The sequence below is a fragment of the Macaca mulatta genome, chromosome 11, assembly GCF_049350105.2.
Source record: "Macaca mulatta isolate MMU2019108-1 chromosome 11, T2T-MMU8v2.0, whole genome shotgun sequence".
Lineage (NCBI taxonomy): Eukaryota > Metazoa > Chordata > Mammalia > Primates > Cercopithecidae > Macaca > Macaca mulatta.
Genome location: NC_133416.1, coordinates 8,251,945 through 8,276,553, shown reverse-complemented (window position 1 = coordinate 8,276,553; position 24,609 = coordinate 8,251,945). Strand labels below are relative to the sequence as shown.

The 24,609-nt window shown below is 41.0% G+C and overlaps 1 protein-coding gene, 1 long non-coding RNA gene and 1 pseudogene across 5 annotated transcripts in view; 1 reads left to right on the top strand and 2 right to left on the bottom strand.

The window, feature by feature from the left end:
• Positions 1–24,609, top strand: part of LOC114670776 (uncharacterized) — an 80,246-nt gene that overhangs the window by 38,124 nt on the left and 17,513 nt on the right. The window contains exon 4 of one of the 3 annotated variants that reach the window (XR_013400839.1): positions 20,585–20,712. The exons of the other annotated variants lie outside the window; for them this stretch is intronic. This is a non-coding gene — a long non-coding RNA (uncharacterized LOC114670776). The remainder of the gene's footprint in view (positions 1–20,584; positions 20,713–24,609) is intronic. 3 annotated transcript variants of the gene reach the window in all.
• PEX5 (peroxisomal biogenesis factor 5) overlaps positions 8,764–24,609 on the bottom strand; it is a 60,123-nt gene continuing 44,277 nt past the window's right edge. The window contains exon 16 of the mRNA XM_077953500.1: positions 8,764–13,954. The gene's annotated coding sequence lies outside the window, so the exon portion shown is untranslated. The remainder of the gene's footprint in view (positions 13,955–24,609) is intronic.
• Positions 22,525–24,486, bottom strand: LOC715215 (eukaryotic translation initiation factor 4B pseudogene; annotated as a pseudogene). The gene has a single exon (XR_001447876.3). The product of XR_001447876.3 is annotated as a eukaryotic translation initiation factor 4B pseudogene (transcript).

Here is a 24,609-nt window from a genome sequence, read left to right as displayed (position 1 = left end):
AACCGGGGAGTAAATATGTTCCCCTCTAGGATCATTCCTCTCTAAAGCTTCAGATGCCTCACCTCCTGAGGCAGTATCGCCATGCTCTGAGTCAGTTTCAAGTAACTCTAATGCCTGAGTAATGGAACTACACAAAATCCACAAAGTCAGAGGCATCGTTTGCCCTCGCTGATGAGCTCGATGCAGGACTTTAACCACTTGTAACCATTCCTTTCTATTTAACTGCACTTTGGTTTGATATTGAAACCAATAACAATATTGTTCAACATGGGCAAACAATCGCTTCAAAGTCTTATATTCTTTAACTAACTTCTACTCCTATAGACATCAACAGTCCCTGGAGTAACCGCAAATATGCAGAGGCCAGAGAGGTGGAATTCCCCATAATTTTCCCGTGGGTCCCCCTTTCTTTATTTACCTGCCCGGGGTGTTCCCCCTCTGGTTCCTTGCTCTCATGGAGCCATGGACCCTGCTCACTGTGCCTGATGTTGGGGTCCGTGTGTTTCCTAAACAAAGGAATGAACACACAAGACAACACAAGATAAGACAAACATGGCGGCCGCCTCGAATGGCATGCTCTGCTTTATTTTATACAGTCGTTTGTGGAATGTTGCCAAGTCACAAGATACATAGTTGTTTTTCTGACCTTTCCCTGACTTTCTGGATTTTCAAGATGTTTACACATAAACAAGCCCCCAGGGTCTGCTGTTTGCAGCTGGCTCCTTTGTCCTCCCTGTTTACAGGGAAGGAATGCCCTGCTTGGTTTGCAAGAGCAGGACTTATCGGGAACGTCTTGTTTGTGAGCACGTAGTCCTCTACACATGCCTATAATCCCAGCACTTTGGCAGGCCAAGGTGGGCAGATCACTTGAGGTCAGGAGTTTGAGACCAGCTTCGCCAACATGGTGAAACCCCATTTCTACTAAAAATACAAAAATTAGCTGGGCATGGTGGCTCCTGCCTTTAATCCCAGCTACTCAGAAAGCAGAAGCAGGACACTCACTTGAACGTGGGAGGCAGAGGTTGCAATGAACCAAGATTGCACCAATGCACTCCAGCCTGGGTGACAGAGTGAGACTCCATCTCAAACAACAACAACAACAACAAAGAAAAGCTATTGGATTGGAGCTGCTAAGTTATCTTGTTTCTGCCTTTTATAATGCACACTCTCACTGTGCTCCAAGCTCTTGGGGCTGAGCTGAGCCTCCATCAGTCTGAAGCAGTTTAACTTTCACTTCCATTATCTTGTCCTTTCTTGGTCTGTTTAATGATGAAGTGGAAAAACTTCCAAGATGGGGGAAGCTGGAACATTCTTGCTTCCTAAAGAAAATAGTGCAGAGAATATAGTGGATAGTTTTTAATGCAAATCTCTTCTCCATCCCCTCTAAATTGAAAAATGATTTTTTATGAATTGCTCTTTTATTCCTTGCTTCTATGAACAAATTTTCTAAATCGTAAGAAAACACCCAATTAACATACCAACAAATCTAAAACTAAATGTCAACAGATCAGCTCTGAATATACATTTCAGCATTTCCTGTGTTGTATATATATAGAGTGAAATAGATATTACATATGCAAACATAATGATTAGTCATAAAATATAAATTAAGATATTATAAAGTAGAATTTTTCAATTAAACTTTAAAATCTTTTTGCCAACAACATTACTTCTTTTTTATCTCTTTGATCTGCTTTTGATTTCCAGATTAGGTTTGGTGTGAATAGACCTTTAAGGAGATCACAAAACTCTGAAAAGCTGCCATTTTGCATTGAACAGAACCATTTCTTGATTTAGGGTTTTGTAGAAAGCTTATATGATTCCAGGGTCAAATATGACAATCACTGACTATTTTAGCTCAAAACATTATCTTTGTTGAAATTTGTATATAAATTAATGTAACAAAGTACCTCCAGAAAATATCTGTAAAATTAAGGCTCAAACTAGAGGATTTTTAAAGTTTTAGTGATTTCCAGAGTGTTAAGGGAAACATTAACAGTGAAAAAAAATGATCGACCAATTGGTGTGTGGTCGTATTAAATACTTCAACAGCACTAGGAGGCAGGCATTTTATTTTCTGTATATGCAATTTATTATTTCATGCATAAGGTCACTGAGGTACTGAGAAGTGAGCAACTTATCAAAAAGCCATCCATCTAGCAAGCAGCAAAAATTCCAGCCCACCTTTGTTGTCTCCAAAGCTGTGCAAGGAAATACTACCAGGTTTTTGCTACATTTCTATCAGCCTTAATGAAGTAGGAGAACATTTTATTTTCCTGTCAGAGGACAGTTTTTTAGGGTTGGGTCTGCAGTTATCCAATTACGGCAAGACAATATGCCTCTTTCTCTCTCTTTTTTTTTTTTTTTTTTTGGTGGGGGACAGGGTCTCACTCTGTCACCCAGGCTGGAGTACAGTGATGATCATAGCTCACTGGAGCCTGGACCTCCCAGGCTCAAGTGGTCCTCTCGCCTCCACCTCCTGAATAGCTGGGACCACAGGCATGTGCCATCATGCCTGGCCAATTTTTAAATTTTTTGTCTCACCATGTTGCCCAGGCTGGTCTCAAGCTCCCGGGCTCAAGCAATCTTCCCACCTCGGCCTCCCAAAGTGCTGGGATTATAGGCATGAGCCAGTGCACCCGGCCAACGTGCCTTTTCTCTTACTACTGTGGTACTTTCCCAACTTCTCATTTACTAGAGTCACCTCCATGTTACCAAATGCATTGTTTCCTTACCAGAAAATGATATTATTGATCCAGAAAGGCTGTTAACTCCTTCACAGAGACTCAGTTCTATATCTGCCAGAAAGTCAGTTCCTTCCTCCTTTTCTTTTGTGGCATCTATGCCATTGTAGCCCTAAGTCTCTGGCGTGTAGGTGGAAGGATCATAATCCCCTGGGAGGAGAGTTTTCGTTTCTCTGGACAACCTGTGGTTAAGGTGACAGCAGCTTATAAGACACAGCCGGGAGGAGAGAAAGGCGGTGCAGGGGCAACCTCCTCTCATAGGTCAGTGCCAAACAATGGCTAAGCCCCAGTGCATTAGCAGATTATTTTCATTCACAGAGCTGAAGATAAAGAGATTGACCCTTGTCCAGTGGTCTTTATCAGAGCCTCTCAACGTTGTTGTCCAGCAGCCTAAGCATTGGCATGCTTGATTATTGTGACATAACTGGATCTGGCCTGGCAAACCTACCAAAGTAGTACAGCCAAAAAGCATATCAGAACCCTCAACTCACTGATTAATGAAGATTATGAGAAAACCTCCAAACTCCTGGCTTTTGTTGAGCATCTACTGTGTGCCTGGCTGCTCCTGGATATCCGTTCTGATGTTATCTCATTTGGAAATTATCTTAAGACAATGTTGCTGAAGGGTTTGAACATAAACTTTGCCAATCTATGCCCTTGTGGATGTCAGTTGCTGGCAACAGGAATTGGGTTTCACAAAGTCTATGCTTGTTGGTGACAGTGATGGTGACAGTGGTCAGATGGTGGCGCTTTTCACTTTAAGAGTTTATTGGTACCCCTTATAATATCCAGAGAAGAGTATCTCTTATAGGCTCATATGAAGAGAGCTTCCTGGTCTTTCAATAAATGAAGCTAAGCCCAGGATGGTAGACTGAATAAAGGCTCTCCCTGCTAAAGATATCTACGTACTAAACTTTAGAACCTACGGCTATATTTCTTTAAATAGGAAAAAGGACATTACAGATTTGATTACCTTAAGGGCCTTGAAATAGGGTGATTATCCTAGTATATCTGAGTGGGTCTAATATAATCACAAGGGTCTTTATAAGAGAAAGGCAGGAAGGTTCATCAGTGAAGGTGACATGATGACTCTGTGCTGCTAGTTTGAAGGTGCAGGGAAAGCCCACCAGCCAAGGTATGCAAATGACTTCTAGAAGTTTGAAAAGGCAAGGAAATACATTCTCCTCTTGAGCCTTCAGAATAAACACAAGCTTGCTGGCACCTTGATTTTAGCTTAGTGAAACTGATGGCAGGATCCTGACCTTCAGAACTGTAAGATGATAAACTATGTGGTTTTAAACGATTAAGTTTGTGGTAATTTATTACAGCAGCAATAGGAAACTAATACCCTCAGAGACTGCACACATCCTGACCACTGCTGGATGTCTGCCATGCACACAGTAGGAGCTCAACAGCTATTAAAGTAATGGCCTGTTTAAAAGCAGGTACTCCCTCTTCCCAGGTATGAAACCTGCAGACTGTTAGATTGTTGAGGCTGGATGAGTCTTTGAAAGTACACAGACCAATCTTTTCATTTTACTAATAGGAAGGCCCCAAGAGGAGAGGTGATTTGATGGGATACACAGAAGGTTGCTGGCAGAACTGGAACTCAGGTCTTTTGACTCCAGATCTGTGGAAGGAAAACAAAAACTTGGGACCTCAATTAATTATGCCGAAAGAAAAAAAATTAAGCTGAAGGCCGAGTCATACAAGAAGCTGATTTTCTTTTTGCTCCTACTGATAAAATGTTACCTATCTGCACAGCTAGCTACTTAGGTGAAGTGCCAATTTACTGAGCATGAGATGAATATATAATTGACTATTCACCTACCTGCTCCTTTTCTCTTGCAACATGTGGGTTCTGTAGTGTGACCATACCCTCTCCTTTCCCCCTCAAGCCTGCTTTTCCCCTTAAATATTGAAGCCCTCAAAATTATCTTCAGAGAAAGGCACAGACCACAGACTGTTTCTGTGATTCTGTGCTTTTTTTCTCCTAGGCATTGCCCTTAACCTTGGCAAAGTAAACTTCTAAATTGATTGAGACCTGTCTCAGATACTTTTTGGTTTACAAATTGGTGACCAGTGGAAGAGAATCTAAGTGGAGGTGATCCTGACTGACAAACGTCCTATTGGTGCTTGGTGCCAGCTTGAACGATCTTTATTGCTCCAACTAATAGGACAATCTGCTCAGGTCTGGGGAGCTCCCTGCTCCAGAAAATCGCTGATCTCCCAAAATTTGGTTGATATCTAAGATTTCTTTTGCTGTACAACTCCTTTTCTGGGGTTTTACTCACTTCCAACAAGGCAGGTGAGTTTTCCAGCTTCCATAATGATGGAAAGCAGGTGACTCTTTTCTGGAGTTTCAGCTCACTTCCAACAAGGAAGGCAAGTTTGAGGTTTTTTCCTATAGAATTAAAATAAAATTATTACTTATGATATTGGCTGTGGGTTTGTCATAAATAGCTCTTATTATTTTGAAGTACATTCCATCAATACCTAGTTTACAGAGAGTTTTTAGCATGAATTTTATCGAAGGCCTTTTCTGCATCTTTTGAGACAATCGTGTGGTTTTTGTCATTGATTCTGTTTATGTGATGGATTACATTTTTTGATTTGCATATGTTGAACCAGCCTTGCATTCCAGTGATAAAGCTGACATGATCATGGTGGATAAGCTTTTTGACATGCTGCTGGATTTGATTTGGCAGTGTTTTATTGAGGATTTTTGCATCAATATTCATCAGGAATATTGGACTGAAATTTTCCTTTTTTGTTGCATCTCTGCCAGGTTTTGGTGTCAGTATGATGCTGGCCTCATAAAATGAGTTAGGGAGGATTCCTTCTTTTTCTATTGTTTGGAATAGTTTCAGAAGGAATAGTACCAAGTCCTCTTTGTACCTCTGATAGAATTTGACTGTGAATCTGTCTGGTCCTGGGCTTTTTTTGGTTGGTATGCTATTAATTATTGCCTCCATTTCAGAACTTGTTATTGCTCTATTCAAGGATTCAACTTCTTCCTGGTTTAGACTTGGGAGGGTGTATGTATCCAGGAATTTATCCGTTTCTTCTAGATTTTCTAGTTTATTTGCATAGAGGTGTTTATAGTATTCTCTGATAGTAGTTTGTGTTTCTGTGAGATTAGTGGTGATATTGCCTTTATCATTTTTTACTGCATCTATTTGATTCTTCTCTCATTTCTTCTATGTTAGTCTGGCTAATGGTCTATCTATTTGGTTGATCTTTTCAAAAAACCAGCTCCTGGATTCATTGATTTTTTTGAAGGGTTTTTTGTGTCTTTATCTCCTTCAGTTCTGCTCTGATCTTAGCTATTTCTTGCCTTCTGCTAGCTTTTGAATTTATTTGCTCTTGCTTCTCTAGGTTTTTTAATTGTGATGTTTGGGTGTTGATTTTAGATCTTTCCTGCTTTCTTTTGTGGGGATTTTTGTACTATAAATTTCCCTCTAAACACTGCTTTAGCTGTGTCCAAGAGATTCTGATACGTTGTGTCCTTGTTCTCATTGGTTTCAAAGAACATCTTTATTTCTGCTTTAATTTCGTTATTTACCCAGTAGTTATTCAGGAGCAGGTTGTTCAGTTTCCATGTAGTTGTGTGGTTTTCAGTGAGTTTCTTAATCCTGAGTTCTAATTTGATTGCACTGTGGTCTGAGAACTGTTTGTTATGATTTCTGTTGTTTTGCATTTGCTGAGGAGTGTTTTACTTCCAATTATGTGGTTGATTTTAGAATAAGTCTGATAAGGTGCTGAAAAGAATGTATGTTCTGTTGATTTGGGGTGGAGAGTTCTGTAGATGTCTATTAGGTCCTCTTGGTCCAGAGCTGAGTTCAAGTCCTGAATGTCCTTATTAGTTGTCTGTCTCATTGATCTGTCTAATATTGAGTGTGGAGTGTTAACATCTCCCACTATTATTGTGTGGGAGTCTAGGTCTTTTTGTAGATCTCTAAGAACTTGCTTTATGAATCTGGGTGCTTCTGTATTGGGTGCATATATATTTAGGATAGTTAGCTCTTCTTATTACATTGATCCCTTTACCATTATGTAATGCCTTTGTCTTTTTGGTCTTTGTTTGTTTAAAGTTTGTTTTATCAGAGATTAGGATTGCAACCCCCTGCTTTTTTTTTTCTTTCTTTCCATTTGCTTGGTAAATATTCTTCTATCCCTTCATTTTGAGCCTATGTGTGTCTTTGCACATGAGATGGGTCTCCTGAATAAAGCACACTGATGGGTCTTGACTCTTTATCCAATTTGCCAGTCTGTGTCTTTTCGTTGGGGCTTTTAGCCCATTTACATTTAAGGTTAATATTGTTATGTGTGAATTTGATCCTGTCGTTATGATGCTAGCTGGTATTATGTGCGTTAGTTGATGCAGTTTCTTCATAGTATCAATGGTCTTTACAATTTGGCATGTTTTTGCAGTTGCTAGTACCGGTTGTTTCTTTCCATGTTTAGTGCTTCCTTCAGGAACTCTTGTAAGGCAGATCTGATGGTGAGAAAATCTCTCAGCGTTTGCTTGTCTGTAAAGGATTTTATTTCTCCTTCACTTTTGAAGCTTAGTTTGGCTGGATATGAAACTGTGGGTTGAAAATTCTTCTCTTTAAGAATGTTGAATATTGGCCCCCACTCTCTTCTGGCTTGTAGGGTTTCTGCAGAGAGATCCACTGTTAGTCTGATGGGCTTTCCTTTGTGGGTAACCCGACCTTTCTCTCTGGCTACCCTTAACATTTTTTCCTTCAGTTAAACCTTGGTGAATCTGACAATTATGTGTCTTGGCATTGCTGTTCTCAAGGAGTATCTTTGTGGTGTTCTCTGTATTTCCTGAATTTGAATGTTGGCCTGCCTTACTAGGTTGGGGAAGTTCTCCTGGATGATATCCTGAAGAGTGTTTTCCAACTCGGTTCCATCCTCCCCATCACTTTCAGGTACACCAATCAAATGTAGGTTTGGTCTTTTCACATAGTCCCATATTTCTTGGAGGCTTTTTTCATTCATTTTAATTCTTTTTTCTCTAATCTTGTCTTCATGCTTTATTTCATTAAGTTCATCTTCAGTCACTGATATCCTTTCTTCTGCTTGATCGATTCGGCTATTGAAACTTGTGTATGCTTCACGAAGTTCTCGTGCTGTATTTTTCAGCTCCATCAGGTCATTTATGTTCTTCTCTAAACTGGTTGTTCTAGTTAGCCATTGTCTAACCTTTTTTCAATGTTCTTAGCTTGTTTACATTGGGTTAGAACATGCTCCTTTAGCTCAGAGGCATTTGTTATTACCCACCTTTTGAAGCCTCTTTTTGTCAATTTGTCAAACTCATTCTTCGTCCAGTTTTGTTCCCTTGCTGGCGAGGAGTTGTGATCCTTTGGAGGAGAAAAGGCTTTTAGGTTTTTGCAATTTTCAGCCTTTTTGTGCTGGTTTCTCCTCATGGATTTATTGACTTTTGGTCTTTGATTTTGGTGACCTCCAGATGGGGTTTTGGTGTGTATGTCCTTTTTGTTGATGTTGATGTTATTCCTTTCTTTAGTTTTCCTTCTAACAGTCAGGCCTCTCTGCTTCAGGTCTGCTGGAGTTTGCTGGAGGTCCACTCCAGACCCTGTTTGCCTGGGTATCACCAGCAGAGGTTGCAGAACAGCAAAGTTTGCCACCTGTTCCTTCCTCTGGAAGCTTTGTCCCGGAGGGGCACCTGCCAGATGCCAGCCAGATCTCTCCTGTATGAGATGTCTGTCAACTTCTGCTGGGAGGTTTCTCCCAGCCAGGAGGCACAGGGGTCAGGAACCCACTTGAGGAGGCAGTCTGTCCTTTAGCAGAGCTCAAGCACAGTGCTGGGAGATCCATCATTCACTTCAGAGCTGGCAGGCAGGAACATTTAAGTCTGCTGAAGCTGCACCCACAGTCATCCCTTCCCCCAGATGCTTTGTCCCAGGGAGATGGGAGTTTTATCTGTAAGCCCCTGACTGGGGATGCTGCCTTTTTTTTCTTTTTTTTCAGAGATGTCCTGCCCAGAGAAGAGGAATCTAGAGAGGCAGTCTGGCTACAGTGACTTTGCTGAGCTGTGGTGGGCTCTGCCCAGTTTGAACTTCCTGGTGGCTTTGTTTACACTGTGAGGATAAAACCACCTACTGAAGCCCCAGCAATGGCAAATGCCCCTTTCCTCATCAAGCAGGAGTGTCCCAGGTTGACTTCAGACTGCTGTGCTGGCACCGAGAATTTCAAGCCAGTAGATCTTAGTTTGCTGGGCTCTCTGGGGTGGGATCCACTGAACTAGACCACTTGACTCCCTGGCTTCAACCCCCTTCCCAGGGGAGTGAACAGTTGTGTCTTGCTGACTTTCCAGGTGCCACTGGGCTATGAAAGGGAACTCCTACAGCTAGCTCAGTTTCTGCCCAAATGGCCACCCAGAAATAGAAACACATCTCATGCTCACGGATGGGTATAATCAAGATTGTGAAAATGACCATACTCCCAAAAGTAATCTACAAATTCAATACAGTTTCCATCAAAATACCACCATCCTTCTTCACAAAATTAGAAAAAACAAACTAAATTTCATATGAAATCAAAAAAGAGCTACACTGCCACAGCAAGACTAAGCAAAAAGAACAAATCTGGAGGCATTACATTACATTATTTAAAACTATAATATAAGGCCATAGTCCCCAAAACATTATGGTACTGGTATAAAAATAGGCACATAGACCAATGGAACAGAATAGACAACCCAAAAAATAAACTCAAATACTTAGAGCCAATAGATCTTTGACAAAGCAAACAAAAACATAAAGTGGGGAAAGGACACCCTTACCCCCAGGTGCTGGGATAATTGGCTAGCCACATGTAGGACAATGAAACTGGATCCTCACCTATCACCTTATACCAAAATCAACTCAGGATGGTTTAAGGAGTTAAATCTAAGATCTGAAACTATAAAAATTCTAGAAGATAACATTGGAGAAAACCCTTCGAGACACTGGCTTAGGCAAGGATTTCATGACCAATAACCCAAAAGCAAATGCAATAAAAACAAAGATAAATAGCTGGGACTTAATTAAACTAAAGAGCTTTTGCATGGCAAAAAGAACAGCCAGCAGAGTAAACAGACAACCCACAGAGTAGGAGAAAATCTTCACAATCTATACACCTGACAAAGGTCTAATATCCAGAATATCCAAAGAACTCAGACAAATGAGCAAGAAAAAACCAATCCCATCAAAAAGTGGGCTAAGGACATGCATAGACAGTTCCCAGAAGAAGATATACAAATGGCCAAAAAACATATGAAAAAATGCTCAACATCGCTAACAATCAGGGAAATGCAAATCAAAACCACAATGCGATACCAACTTACTCCTGCAAGAATGGCCATAATCAAAAAGTCAAAAAATAGTAGATGTTGGTGTGGATGCAGGGAATACTTCTACACTGCTGGTGGGAATGTAAACTAGTACAGCCACTATGGAAAACAGTGTGGAGATTCCTTAAAGAACTAAAAGTAGAACTACCTTTTGATCTAGCAATCCCCCTACTGGGTATCTACCCAGAGGAAAAGAAGCCATTATTCGAAGAAGATACTTGCACATAAGTGTTTTTAGCAGCACAATTTGCAATTGCAAAAATGTGGAACCAATCCACATGCTCATCAATCAATGAGTGGATAAGGAAAATGTGATTATATTATGATCAACATGTGAATAGGTTTATGAAGGGAGTACTGGATTATACCTTGATTGTGGTGAGGAAAGAAATGTGGAAGCCAGGAAATGTTTTATAAAGAAGAGGTATTTTAGGCTGGGCACAGTGGCTCATGCCTCTAAATCCAGTGCTTTGGAAGGCCGAAGCAAGAGGATTGCTTGTATCCGGGAGTTTGAGACCAGCCTGAGCGACATAGGGAGACCCCATCTCTACAAAAAATTAGCCGGATGTAGTGGTATGAGTCTGTAGTCCCAGCTACTCAGGAGACCAAGGTGGGAGGATTGTTTGAGCCCGGGACGTTGAGGCTGTAGTGAGCCATGATCATACCACTGCACTCAGCCTGGGTGACAGAGTAAGAACCCATCTCAAAAAAAAAAAAAAAGAAGAGATATTTTAGGATGGTCACTCTGGCAATGATCTGGAGCATGTGTAGTAAATGAAGATTCCAGAGGCAGAGAAGAGTTGGGCGATGATCCATAGAAAGGTCAGTTGGTTACTGAATTCTGTTTCTATCCCACCGTGAAAGTGGGAGGAACCAATACTATATTGGTCAGGACCTTTTCGGTTGTAGTGACAGAATTCCAATCAATACAACTTGTGGAGAATTGGGAGGGAATTTATTGGCTTGCTGAATCAAGAATGTATTGATCAGTCAAACCATATGAAGAACAAGGTACAGCTGGACCTTAGAAAAACGAGGGGCTCAAACATCATCAGGAGTCTGTCTTTCCATTTCTTGTCTGTTTCTCTATGTGGGTTGATTGCATTTCTTTTTCCGAAGATTGACTTTCTCCACATGGAGGTAAACACAGGACTTTGTCAATTCTTATATTTTTCATCTTAAGCAGCCTGCCACTCAAGAGATTGGCTATTTTATTTATACTTTGAGAAATTCTGGAGAAGAGCTTTGGATAGGGTTAATTGCCAACCACAGAATCAATCCACAGAAGCCAGGATGAGGATGGGGTCAAGAAATAGCATGGGAGCAGTCATGTTGGCCATATAGTTGAGAGGATTGGCTCTTCCAAGAAATTGATTGCTGGGCATACAATCCTAGCTCTCTGCCCCACTAAGTTAATGCTGATTTTATACGACGTTCAGCTCCAGCAGTTGGGGATGTGAGGCAGTGCCCCATCTTCTTTGAGAAGTCATGAAAAAAACAATCACTAATTCCTGGACAACTTTCTCCTGAATTCAACTTCTCAGTTGCTTTCATCTAGTATTTGGGGCTGAAGTCATTCAACCCTTTCATTTGGGATCCATTTGGCTCTTTGAGAATCTCTGAAGTTTTTGAATGCTGCAAAAGGATTGTAAGAGCTGGATTCTCCCTTCTACAAGGAGCAGGAGGTATTTCATGCTTTCTTTCTTGGTTATACAGGCGTCCTGTGGGACTCACTTGCTTAAATGAGGAAGGCCAGGTAACAAGCCACCATTGGATTGCCACCAGCCCTTTAATGGTTCTTCTGGAAGGACTAAGATTTCTTCCAGTTGTAATAAGCACCAGGGACCTTGTGATGCAGGAGAGCCCAGGGAGCATATGTACATGCAGCTTAATCATCAGCTGGGCCTTTAGGGAGTATACTCCATCCCTGGCAAGTGAGGAACTAAAGTAATTCTAGCCCCGCATGGATTTCAAAGGGAAAATGGCAAATCATACAGAACAGAGAATCTACCCCTTAGGTAAGCTCTTTGAACCAGAGGCTGAGAATGTTGAATTGCTCAAGGTCTTATAATCACATCAATCCAAAACCAGGTGCCTATAAATCATCAGAGATCTGTTTCACTTGAAAACTGTCCACATAATAATAGCAGGTATTCTTTACATGTGTATAGTACATTGTAATTTCCTGGGATCTCATATGTTATTATTTTGTCTAATCCTCACAAAAATCCTGTGAAGTAGGCACTACCAGTACTATTATTTCATAAATGAGGAAACAAGCTCTGAGAGGTTAAGTAAACTGTCTAGGACCAAGCCTTATTTTCATGCTTGATTCTTTGTCTTTATTATTATTACCAACTTTCAGCATAATAGGTTGGTACCCTAGCAACCTGCAATGGTGACTGGTGAGTTTTTAAAGAATGATTGTGAACTCATAAATACGCAATTATATATAGTTATATACATATGCATATACACACAAAGTGTTTCTACCCAATGCAGTCATTTTTTTTTTTTTAATGCTCAAATTGTCCCAAAGTGACTCAGGAGGGACCCCCTTCAGGCTGGCTTCTGTGTCCTTTTTTGACATGACTTAGTTGTCTTTGAAAGCTTTCTTACTTTCTGGCACAAAAAAGATGTCCCAGGTTCATCTTGTACATTTCCTGTCAGGGTTCTGAAGTCAGCCATTTCACCAAAGAGTTCTGGTTTCCTTTAGTGAGAAATAGTATTTGACAATCAGTAAATCAACCATTATTTGCTGTTGAGCTTTACTAATACAAGAATGACTAACCACGTTAGGCCTTGTAGTATAGTCTTAGACTAGTAACTAACATTATTGGCCTGCAGGGCACAGTATCAGAAAGGAGCCACGAGGCAAGACAGGAAGCTGAACAGACCCCCTCTTTTGTGACTTAGCATTATGTGTCTGCATCAGTCTATATTTGGTTGAAACCCAGGATTATTTACTCCTCAAATATTTACTAGTTAATGTACTTTGTATCACACTCAGTGGAGAGTTTAGAGGTACACAAGGTACAGATACACAACAGCACAGTTATTGGAATAAAGGAAATGGGAAAGTGTTGGAGGCCAAAAGAATGAGGGTCATGACCACCTCAGTATACCACTGGAGGCTATATGAGCCAACAGCAAACTGTTCTCACAAAAGCAGGATGATGGCAAACTAACAAACTGCATCTGCCGCCAGAAGGAATGCTGAGGGCAGTCACGTCCCAAACGCAATGTTCCTTGTGGTTATCTATAGGAACACCTGACGCCCATGGTATAAAGAAAGCAATTAGGTGAACCTGTGATAAATCAAGCAGCTGACCAACCGTTACCTTTCCTCCCTGTTGATTCTATGTTACTAATACAAAGGGCTGTAGAAGCTCAGGGCCCTTGCTCACTAGAAACAAGGAGCCCCCAATCCCTTCTTTTAAGACAGATCGTTGTCTTTGTCTTCATTTCTGTGTTCATCCTCCTTCGTTCAGTCCCATAGTAACTGTCACTGGAAGGGGCTGTCACTCTGTCTTTGTCCTCTTAGGAGCTGATGGCACATACATTAGACAATAACTAAACATGAGCTGCAGTATTTTCTATGCAGACAGACCAGTTAGTCAGAGATGGTGCTACCATAGACTCCAACCTCTATCTCCTGAGACTTCTGGCCTGAGAAGATAATTGCCCTAGGGAGTCTTCTCTTAAACAGTACTCAGATCTTCAGAGGTTTTCAAGTGGATGAAGGGATTCTGGTGCCAGATGTAGTGATCAAAACATGAATTTCATTTCTTCCTCTAGGCCAGTGGGCAGAACCCCAGGTGCAGGCAGAAGAAGAAAGAGCTGTTGTTTCCTATGAATGGAAATCAGAAACCAGTATTTAAGAGTTTAAGCCAAATTAATGATCTGCATTTCAGGGCCCCAGATGGTGTAGGTTGGATTACCCCACCATATATTGCTTCAGACTTTACCCTGTCAGTTAGTGGGGGGTGATGGGCTTGTCACATTTCTCATTTATTCAGCTGGATGAGCAGATCATGAGAAATGGGGAAGGTCTATACTAGAACAATTAAATGCTTTTAGAGCCATGTCATTATCTTCCCTCACTCCACTGGAATATAAACTCTATAAAAAGGGAGATTTTTGTCTGTTCTGTTCACTGTTCTATTTTTATCACTTTGGACAATGCCTGGCACATAGTAGCTTTTTTTATTTGTTAAATAAATTAATACATTTCTCCCAGAGCAACATCATTGTGTGGGCTCTTTAGGGACCTTTCTTTTGCCCTTGCTTGGCCCACATATGCATCTTTCTCCAAGGGAAGTATTTGTGGACTGCATGTGGGTATTCTTGAGTTTCTCATTCATTAATTGCCTTGTCAGATTGAACAGCTGACAGTACAGTCCTTTGTACTGAAGAAATATCTACAGGAATGTTTTCTGCTGATGGACTTAGAGTTTTCCACTTCTGATAGATTTATTAGCAACAAAATAAAGCACACACACATACACAAAACACACACACACATACACTTTTTGGGCATGTGTGATGCATAAGTAGAGCTGGTAATTTGTCATCTCTAGACAAACTCAGAGAGAAAGGATGCAGTTTGTATCAGTCAGGGTGAACTAGGCTATGCTACCTAATAAATAATCCTCCAAATCTCGGTGATCTATAACACCACAATCTTTTGCTCTCACTACTTGTCCAGCATGGGTCAGCTGAGAGATCGTCTATGACCCGGCTGATGGAACTACCCATTATAAGTGTGGGATTGCCCATTATAAGTGTGGGAAAGGAAGCAATTATGTGCTCCAGCCTAGACATGGTGTACATCATTCCAGCTCATAATTCATTGGCCAGAGCTTGTCACATGGTCCAAGTGGAAATTGTAGTACTATCTAGGGGGTTGATATGCTTTGGATCTGTGTCCTCACCAAATTCCATGTCGTATTATAATTCTCAGTGTTGGAAATGGGGCCTGATAGGGCCTGTTGGGAGGTGATTGGATCATGGGGGCAGAGTTCTCATGAATGGGTTAGTACCATCCCATCGGTGCTGATAGTGAGTTATGAGATCTGGTTATTTAAAAGTGTGTAAAGTATGTAGCACCTTCCCCCATCTCTCTTCCTCCTGCTCCAGCCACGTGAAGTGCTGGCTGCCCCTTTGCCTTCTGCCATGACTGTAAGTTTCCTGAGGTCCCTCAAGCAGCAAGAAGTTGCTATGCTTCCTGTACAGCCTGCAGAACCATGAGCCAATTAAACCTCTTTTCTCTATAAATTACCCAGTTGCCCAGTCTCAGGTATTCCTCTTTTTTTTCTTTTTTTTTAATCAGGTATTTCTTTATAGCAATAACAGAATAGACTAATACAGGGGTGGATAACTGGGTAATAACTACCACAGTTGTTTTACCACAGTGTTCTAGATTGATTTTATTTCTGCCAAGTTCCTTCCTTCCTTCCTTCCTTCCTTCCTTCCTTCCTTTCTTTCTTTCTTTCTTTCTTTTCTTTCTTTCTTTCTTTCTTTCTCTCTCTCTCTCTTTCTCTCTTTCTCTCTTTCTCTCTTTCTTTCTTTCTTCTTTCTTTCCCAATCTCTGGCAAATAACTATTTTTTCTGAGACGGAGTCTCACACTATTGCCCAGGCTGGAGTGTAGTGGTGCTATTGTGGTTCACTGCAGCCTCGACCTCCAGAGCTCAAGTGATCCTCTCACATTGTCCTCCCAAGTGTCTGGGACTAAGGACATGTGCCTCCATGGCCGGCTGGTGTAGTTTTTCCTAACAGAACCCGAGAGCACTTTCCTAGAGAGCAGTAGTTGAAAAATTAGACTGGCCATTTTGTAACCTCAGCAAACTAGGTCTTGCAGCAGTAATGATCATAGACTTCGAGTCAGGGAGATGCACCTCTGCTACTTAATAGTTGTGTGCCATTACATAAGACACTACATCTCTCCAAGATGAGTACTGTCCTCTCTAAATCCGGTCTTACTCACAGATAACATGAAATTGTTGTGAAGATACTAGATCATCTAGTGAATTGCTTAGTATACAATATCTGGTACGTATTACCAATTCAGTACATGTGAGTTAGCTTGGAAGATAAAAAGTCTTACATTTTATTAGTTGGTGCTTCTTGAGCCAAGTTTTCTTGGCAGGTAAAGCTTTTATGTTCTCAGGAGGTCTGGCAATTAAGATTGCTCAAATTTCTCCATGGGGGAATGTTCTTTGAAATGATTCTTTGGCTTACCAGTTTCAACTTATATTAATTCTCTTCTTCCACACACACTCTTTCACTGATATTCTCTTTACTACAGAATCTCTGGAAGTCTCTTCTTTTTAAAAAATTTTCTGATACACACACACACACACACACACACACACACACATATATATATATATAATTTTTTTTTCAGACAGAGTCTCACTCTGTTGGCTAGGCCGAAGTGCAGTGGTGAAATCTCAGCTCAATGCAACCTCCGCCTCCCTGGTTCAAGCAATTTTCATGCCTCAGCCTCCTGAATAGCTGGGATTGCAGGTGTGCCCAATCATGCCTGGATAACTTTTGTATTTTTAGTAGAGATGGGGTTTCACCATGTTGGCCAGACTGGTCTCAAACTCCTGGCCTCAACTGATTTGCCTGCCATGACCTCCCAAAGTGCTGGAAGTCTCAATATTAGTCTCAACCTTGGCTATCCATCAGAATCCCCAGGGCATTTTGCAAAAGACCTATGCCTGAGTCCCACCTCAGACCCATTAAATCAGCTTCTCTGGGAGTGGGGACCCAGTCATCTATATTTTTAAGGCTCCTCTGGGGATTCTGGTGAGCAGTGAGGATTGAGAACTGCTGCTCTACGTGTCTGCTTTTGCCCACATCTCCAGCCTCATCTCCTGCCACTGTCCTCCCCTTGCTCACCACGCTTTTTTTGTGTTCATTGAACATGCCAAGGTGGTTCCTACTTCAGGACTTTGGCATTCACTGTTCCCTCAACCTAAGTGTGTTGCTTCAGATTTCCATATAACTGATTCTTGTTCATGAGGTCTCAACCCAAATGTCATGTCTTCAGAATTTCATTCCACTGCCCATTCTAAAGTAGCACTCCTCATCTGGTTTTACATGAGCTATTTGCTGATTAATTTGCTTATTTCCTGCCTGTCTCCTCATTAGAATGTGGACTCCAAAAAAGCAGAGCTCTTGTCTGATTTATTCACTATTATATGTCCAGGGTTTAGAACAATATCTGGCACATAGTAGATACTCAATAAGTATTTGTTGAATAAATCATTCTTGTCTGCCGTTAACTAATATAATTACAAAATGTCATTTTAATGATGAGTCCTTACGATATATTTACAAAACAATCATTTCCTTCTCTCCTGAAACTGCTTTTGCCATAATCATAGGGACCCTCTGGGTGCCACATTCAGTTTTTCATTATACATATTGATCTCTTAGCAGCATTTGAAACTATTAACCAATTCTTCTTACAACTTTCTCTTTCCTTGGTTTTTATCATATCATTCTCTTCTGCGTTTCCTTTTACCTGTCTAACTCTTCCTTCTTCATCTCTTTCCTGGACTCTTCTTAAATATTGGCATTGCGGGGGCTTCGCCTTTAGCCTGCTGTTCTTCTGGAACTATATTCTATGCCTGGGTGACCTCATTCATGTTCATAAATTCAATCACCATTTATACACTGAAGATTCCCCAAGTTCATCTCTCATTTAAGCAACTCTTTTGAGATTTAAACCCATTTCTCCAACTATTTCCTGGTATTTGCTGGACATCTTCACCCAAATGTTCAATGAGCACCTCAGAAAATCAAGAACATAACAATTCTTGAACATATTCTCTTGTTCCTAGAATATAAGTTCAGGAAGATAGGAATTCTTACCAATATTGTTTATTGCTGTATCCCTAGAGCTTATAATATTGTCAGACACATATTAAGTGCTCAGTTAATATTGGTTAAATGAGTGGACATTTTCCCCACCAACCTATTCTTCCCTCTGTATGGCAGTAACATTTGCCCAATTATAGCAACACAGTTTCTTGTCATCTCTTTTTTCCTTAATCCTTATATCCCATTGGTTTCCTATGTCCTGCATATTTAACCTGCTCAATCTAAAGTTCATTCCTTCTCCTACATTCTCACTGATATTTTTCAGGCCTTTATAATCTCTCCTTCGTTTGTATCATTTTTCTTATTCATAAGATGGGGATAATAATAGGCGCTATCTCATAGGACAGTCATAAGCTTCAGTGAGGTAGTATACCCAAACTCTTAGTATGGTGCTGTGATGACTCAGTAAATTTGGCAAGACAGCTGTGTTTCTTATGTATCTATATGGATCTCTACAAATACATCTACGTGCATTGAGAGGACAGTCTCATTCATCTCCATATTTTAGTGTTAAGTCCTAACCCAGGAGAGAGACTGTTGAACAGATAAATACATTTGCTTTGTAATGTCAATAAAGTCATGTCCTTGTTGAACCTCAGATTGTTCATTTGTTAATTTGAATTTGTGCTATAATGTCAATCAAGTCATGTCTTTGTTGGACTTCAGGTTATTGATTTATTAATTCAGTTAGCTAGACTAGCTAGGATCATTTTATAGCCATTTCATAATGCAAAGGACGTTGATAGCCATTAACTCATTTCCATGGTTATTCTTCATTTTATTTTCAGAGCTATTATTATCATTAGCCCCCCAGTTTTACAGGTGAAATGACTGAGACTTAACAGGGTGTGAGTTGTCCATAACCCGTCCAATACTTGTTAAAAGCAGAATCAGGATCTGAACCCAGTCTTCTAATGCTAAGTCCTATTGTTCTAAATATTCAGGTGAAAATATATGCATTTTATTTTCATGTTTCAGGACGTTGTTTGTGGTCTCTTATTGCACAGTTTTTTCTTGAGTCAGTTGGTGGTAAAGGATGAAACTTAGTGGTAGAAGCCACCCTAGGGCCCTAGTTCCTTTAGCTTACAGAAGAAAAAGAAACAATAAAAATCCATTTGCTTGAGAGGTTGTGAAATCAGAGGAAAAAGCCACCTCGTCCCACACCCCAATTGTAGTCAAGAGCCAGACTTTGCTGCGGCATTTTTGGCAGATTGAACCCTTTGTCTGTGTTGACATAGATGCTGAGGGGAGCTTTCTTTATTCTGAGATAAAGAGACAGGATCTGAGATTATAAAAGCTTTCACATGTCAGAAAAAGAACCGGTGGGAACAAATTCATTCATGAAACTGCCTTAAGGAACTCCAGGTGTTGAGGCACTGGGAGAGACATACACAAATGGATAGATGTCAGGTTTCCAGGAGCTCCACCCAGCCACCATCATAAGTACTCATTTGGGGAATCCAGATTGTTCATTGCGTAGCCCAGTGGCTTTTCAAGTATGTTTTGTGGACCTTCGGAGTCAGAAGAATTGGGGGTATTTTCACTTTTTGCCCTATTTACATGATTTTTCTAAACCATTTGAAAGTAAGTTGCAGACATTATTTTCTTTTTTAAATTCTTCAGCATTCATCTTTAAAACATGAGGACATTCTCCCACATAGCCATAATAGGAGAATATTATGACCTTAGATATTTTCACATCAAAGACATTCATAATTCCTAAATATCATTTATAACCATTCCACACTAAAAATGTCAATTGTCCCAAAATGTCTTTTATAGCTTTTTTAAAAATCCAGGATTCAAGTAGGTCTCCTGCAATGTAGAAAAATTCTCTTGCTTTTATTCCCCATTGTCTTTGAGAAGAATCCAGGTCAGTTGTCTTGATGAGGATCTCACATACTGCATGTGTATTTTTTTGTCCTCGTGGTCTCAATTAACTTGTTCAGGGAAACTGGCAGTCTACTACTTTGCTGAGAGTGCAAATTGAGGTCATCTTTCTGGAGGGAAATGGGTAATATATTTTAAAACTTTCACAGACTTAGGTTTAAATTAAGCTGGAGCCAGATTAGATTCAGGCTAAACACTTTTAGCAGGACTTTTCATAAATAATCCATGTATAATGCATTGCACCATCTTACTAGGCACATGATGTCAGACTGTCCCACTATTGATGATGTTAAATTTGTTCAGTTGGTTCAGATGGTGTCAGCCACATTTTACAAGTGTGACTTTCACCTAGAGGACATAGCATCCAATTATGATCCTTACCTGAATCAATCATTGGAAACTGCAAAATGTTGATTTCTAAATTCTATTACTCCTTCTACTTTTACTAACCAGAGTTTTCCTCTAAAAATAATTTTTCTCCCTCCACCCTTTCATCCCCCAGTCCACCCTGAGTATCACTGTAGACTTGGAATGTTAAAGATTCTATGTTGTTTTTTTTAACCAATTGCCTTGATTATTCTTTTTGATACATAAATTGTCTCAAATTTGGCCAGTGAGAGCTCTCTCTAGTTGATTTTTGTATCCTTTTGACATATCAATATCATTTTTTGATCACTTGTTTACTTTCTGATGCAGAAAGAAGTCCCAGTTTCGCCTGGTATTTTGTTTGTTTGTTTGTTTGAACTTTAAAGATCAGATTTATTTGGAGAAAACAAAAAACCCACAACCCAAAGGATGGTATTTTACATCAAGACATCTCCCAGGTAATAAGTCTACAGATTACAAATCATTTTCATAGAAGATATTTTTGTACAAATTTTACATGTATTCAGGAGCGGGACATTAATCCCCATTTCTATTTTAATAGGGGAGACAAGGCAGGGGAGAGGGAAAAACAGTTTTGGATATAACTATTTGGAAGGAGAGTAGACATGAAGAGGGCAAACCCTAGCTTTTCATTATCTACAATCAATGGTTTTTCCTTTTTAAAAAAAATTTTTAAAAATAAATAAATAAATAAATAAACCTTTCAATCTTCAACACTCTTTAAAAGCCCACTTCTTAGCTACTGGCCAATCCACACCAATTATTTAAATTCACTTGGTACACACCTTTGTCAACTGGGTAAATTATATTATGCCCACTGCTGCAGCACGCATAAACCAACACCCCTGCATGGATGAACAGGGCCTAATCTAGGACTGATGGGAGACGGGCTTGCAAACCAAGATCAAGGTGTCGTTTCTCTGCTAATACTGTCTACCAAGCCGATCCCTACAAAAATGCACATACAAGCAGGCAAATTTAGCTACTGTGTTGCAAGAGAAACCAGGACCTTGTTAAATAGTTCTCTCCATTACCATTTATTCTCTCAAGGGAAGCTTTAAAAAAAATAATAAAGAAAAACAACACATTGTTCTGGCTACCTCATGAATCCAACAAGCATTGGTGTAGCATTTCAGTGGAGAAGGAAACATGGGGGGAAAAAAACTCATCAAGGTTGTAAAAAAGGCTCCCAATTTAACTGTCCCTGTCCCTATTTATCCACCATCCAAGACCATCCATTATTCTAGAGCACTCTGATCTATAAAAGAGGTCAAAGCATCAGGAGCAGGCAAGGAGTGAGAACCAAAAGACATCAAGAAACCGATTTGCTTGAGAAAAGCAGCGATTCTTCCTTTCACAGCTCTCCATGGCTGAGAGAGAAAATGCCCAAGACATCATCTATGTGACTTAAGAGATTGCTTTTTGGGAGGTTAAGAGTAGCACGAAGAACTTAAGATGACCACAAGAGTCTAAGTTTTTAGTTTCAACGTTTCAACAGGATGTGGATATATTCAAACTTTCAAAAAGGACAGTGTTTAGAAAGGGTAAAACTAGGACACAGAAAACACTGGGAATTACCACGACCCCCAAGTGCTTCCGGCTCCAGGAAATAACCGTTCATGTGTTTGCTGGAGGTCACACAATTTTCCCCTATTACCTGGTACAAAATGACTCATCACTTCCCAAAAGCTTCTTTTCAAACCACGATTTTCCCATTTATTTTGGTCCAATGCAGTCCTATTCTTTATGGCTTATAGTCTCACTCCCAGCTACCCCCCTGGGGGGTTAAAAAAAATTCCCCCTAGGCTGGCCCCCAAAACTCAGAATTAAATAAGAGGAGGGGCTGGCAGCCTCCTGGAGACTAAAACAACTTGAGGCTAAATCTACCTTTCCAAGAGTGGAAAATTTATTCAGATAATATTTTGAGAATTCATATATGCCACAATAGGATAAAAACTAAAAGGTAGAAATCTCACAATTTTCCTTCTACCTCCCTCCCCTACTGCCCAACCAGGTCCCAGACGTTATTATCACTGTCATTACCATTTCTGCTAAATGGAGGCCCCTAGGCACTAATCACACTGGCAACTGTGTGGTGACATAATGCACCACAACTCTTCCTCTAAAAAGCTGTAGTCCCTTTCTCTCTGGCTATATTGGCGATTCTCCAGTTACTTCAATACTTTAAAGGCTGCAGCAGCATGCAAAATAATTTCATTTTTTGTTTTTTAAAAAAGGTAAGAAAGGTCTTCAGGAGATGGTGAGTTTTATTTTGTCTTGTCTGGATAAAGGTTTTGATTTGCTCTCGAATGTTCCAGGGTGGAGAGAAACTAGGAGAAAGCACAGGATGTAGAGGTCTATTCGGCATAATCTCCCTCGTTTTCATCTTCACCATCAACAGAGAGAGCAGCATACTTGCTTGCAGAACTGAACTTCGAAGCTGGATTTTCCTCAGGTTTCTTTGGCTCAGGTGCAGATCTGGAGTCTTGATCCTTTTTGCCATCTTTCCTATCTGACTCCTTCCAGTGGTCTTTGTTCCCTCCCTCTCCTGGTCCACGGCTAGAGGTCTCAGTTTGGCCTTTTGGGACATTCATCCCATCTACTTTATTTTCATCTTTCCTTGCTGGTCCTTCCTCAGATGGTTGAGCTGGAGCTACTTTTCCCCCACCACTTGTAGGGGATTGCTGCTCTGCGTCTGAGCTCTGAGATCGAGCTGGAGGGTTAGAACTTCGCTTCACCCAAGCATTCTCCTTTGGTGGAGGGGCTGGCATTACCTTTAGGGGCTGATCAGATTTGGGAGGTTTAGAAATTGGAGAGTGACAATCTTCCTCCTTATTGAGTGTTTCATTTTCTAGAGACTTCTCACTCTCTCTCCTTCGTGCATTTCTGCCAGATGTGGCGGAGGTCCCAGTCTGTGATGACTCACTTCCTGTCCTCGACCGTCCGTTCCTGAGTTTCTTCACTTCGCCAGCTTGGGTGTCTCTCCCCAGGCCGTCGTTCTAGTTTTGGCTCATCCAGCTGATGCTGCAACTTCTCTTGTTCCTTCTGTAGCAGTTCTTCTACTTCTCTTTCTCTAGCAGCTGTGTCAACAGGCTTTGCCCCTCCAAAGATAGAAGCAGCTCGACTGGACTGGGAGGTACTAGCAGAGGAATCATCTTCCTTAGGAGTACTCCGAGGCTTTAGATTCAGTTTGGGTCTTTGAGGGGGACCTCTGTCATCGCGCCTATAATCATCCCGAGAGTAATCATCTCTGGAGCTCCACGACCGATCATCCCGTCTGTCCTATCTGTCTTCATAGCGGTCCCCGCCTCCTCTGTAGTCATCATCCCTGCGATACCCACTGCCGAATGCTCTTCTGCCACTGCCTATCCGGGAATCATAGCCTCTGTCATAGTCTCTGCTGCCTCGGTCATCATAGCGATCCTGGCCACCATATCGATCCATATCCCGGCGTGGGCCATCCCGATACCCATCCCGATACTGGTCTGAATCATAACGATCTTGATACGTGTCTCCAAAGCTATCATCACCTCTTCTAGGTGGGTAGCCATCAAAGCTGTCTGTAGCAGGACGAGCCCTCCAGTCTGTATCTGTTTTGTCAGAATCCCGATTTCTATCACGGCCAAAAGAAGGATCATCCCTGTCTTTATCCTGTGCTTGATCAGCAACGTCCACTCGAATTCTCCTGTTACCTAGAGACTCTTCATTGAGACTCAGGGGACTGAGCAGGGAATCCAGGTCCTCAAATTCAGCATAACCAAAACCTTTCAACCTCTCTGGATTGCTGGGTTCACGTGGTAAACGCACTGCACTGATATTTAATCCTCTAAAGAATTCCTTAATTGACTCTTCTGTCACATCATAGGGTAGCTTCCCTAGAAAAGCAGTGTAGGGTGGCGATTTGGGAAGACGGCTCCGGTCGATATTGGGTTCCCGAGCAGCCCGTGGAGCAGTGGGAAGGATGGAACGGTCAATTGGAGGCGCCCTGTACACATCGTCGTCATTACTGTGCCACGTTGTTGAAACATCTCCTTCCAGATCATCCGTTTCATCAGCCCAGCTGACTGGTTTGGAAACATAGGTGCTTCCTCCACCAGTACCCCCATCCTCAGCCAGAAAGTCTGTTAGGGAGATAGTCTTCCCCTTCTTATTCTTCTTTTTTGCTGAGGCTGCCATGTTGGGAGAGGGAAAGAGAAGGCAAAAAAAAAGCTCGCCTGGTATTTTTTGTGCTCCACCTGTGGAGATATTTTTACCAAGGAGCCCCTTATATCAAGAATGATGTTTAGAAATCAAGATTTGGGCTCCAGAAGCAATGGCATCTTACTATTAGATGC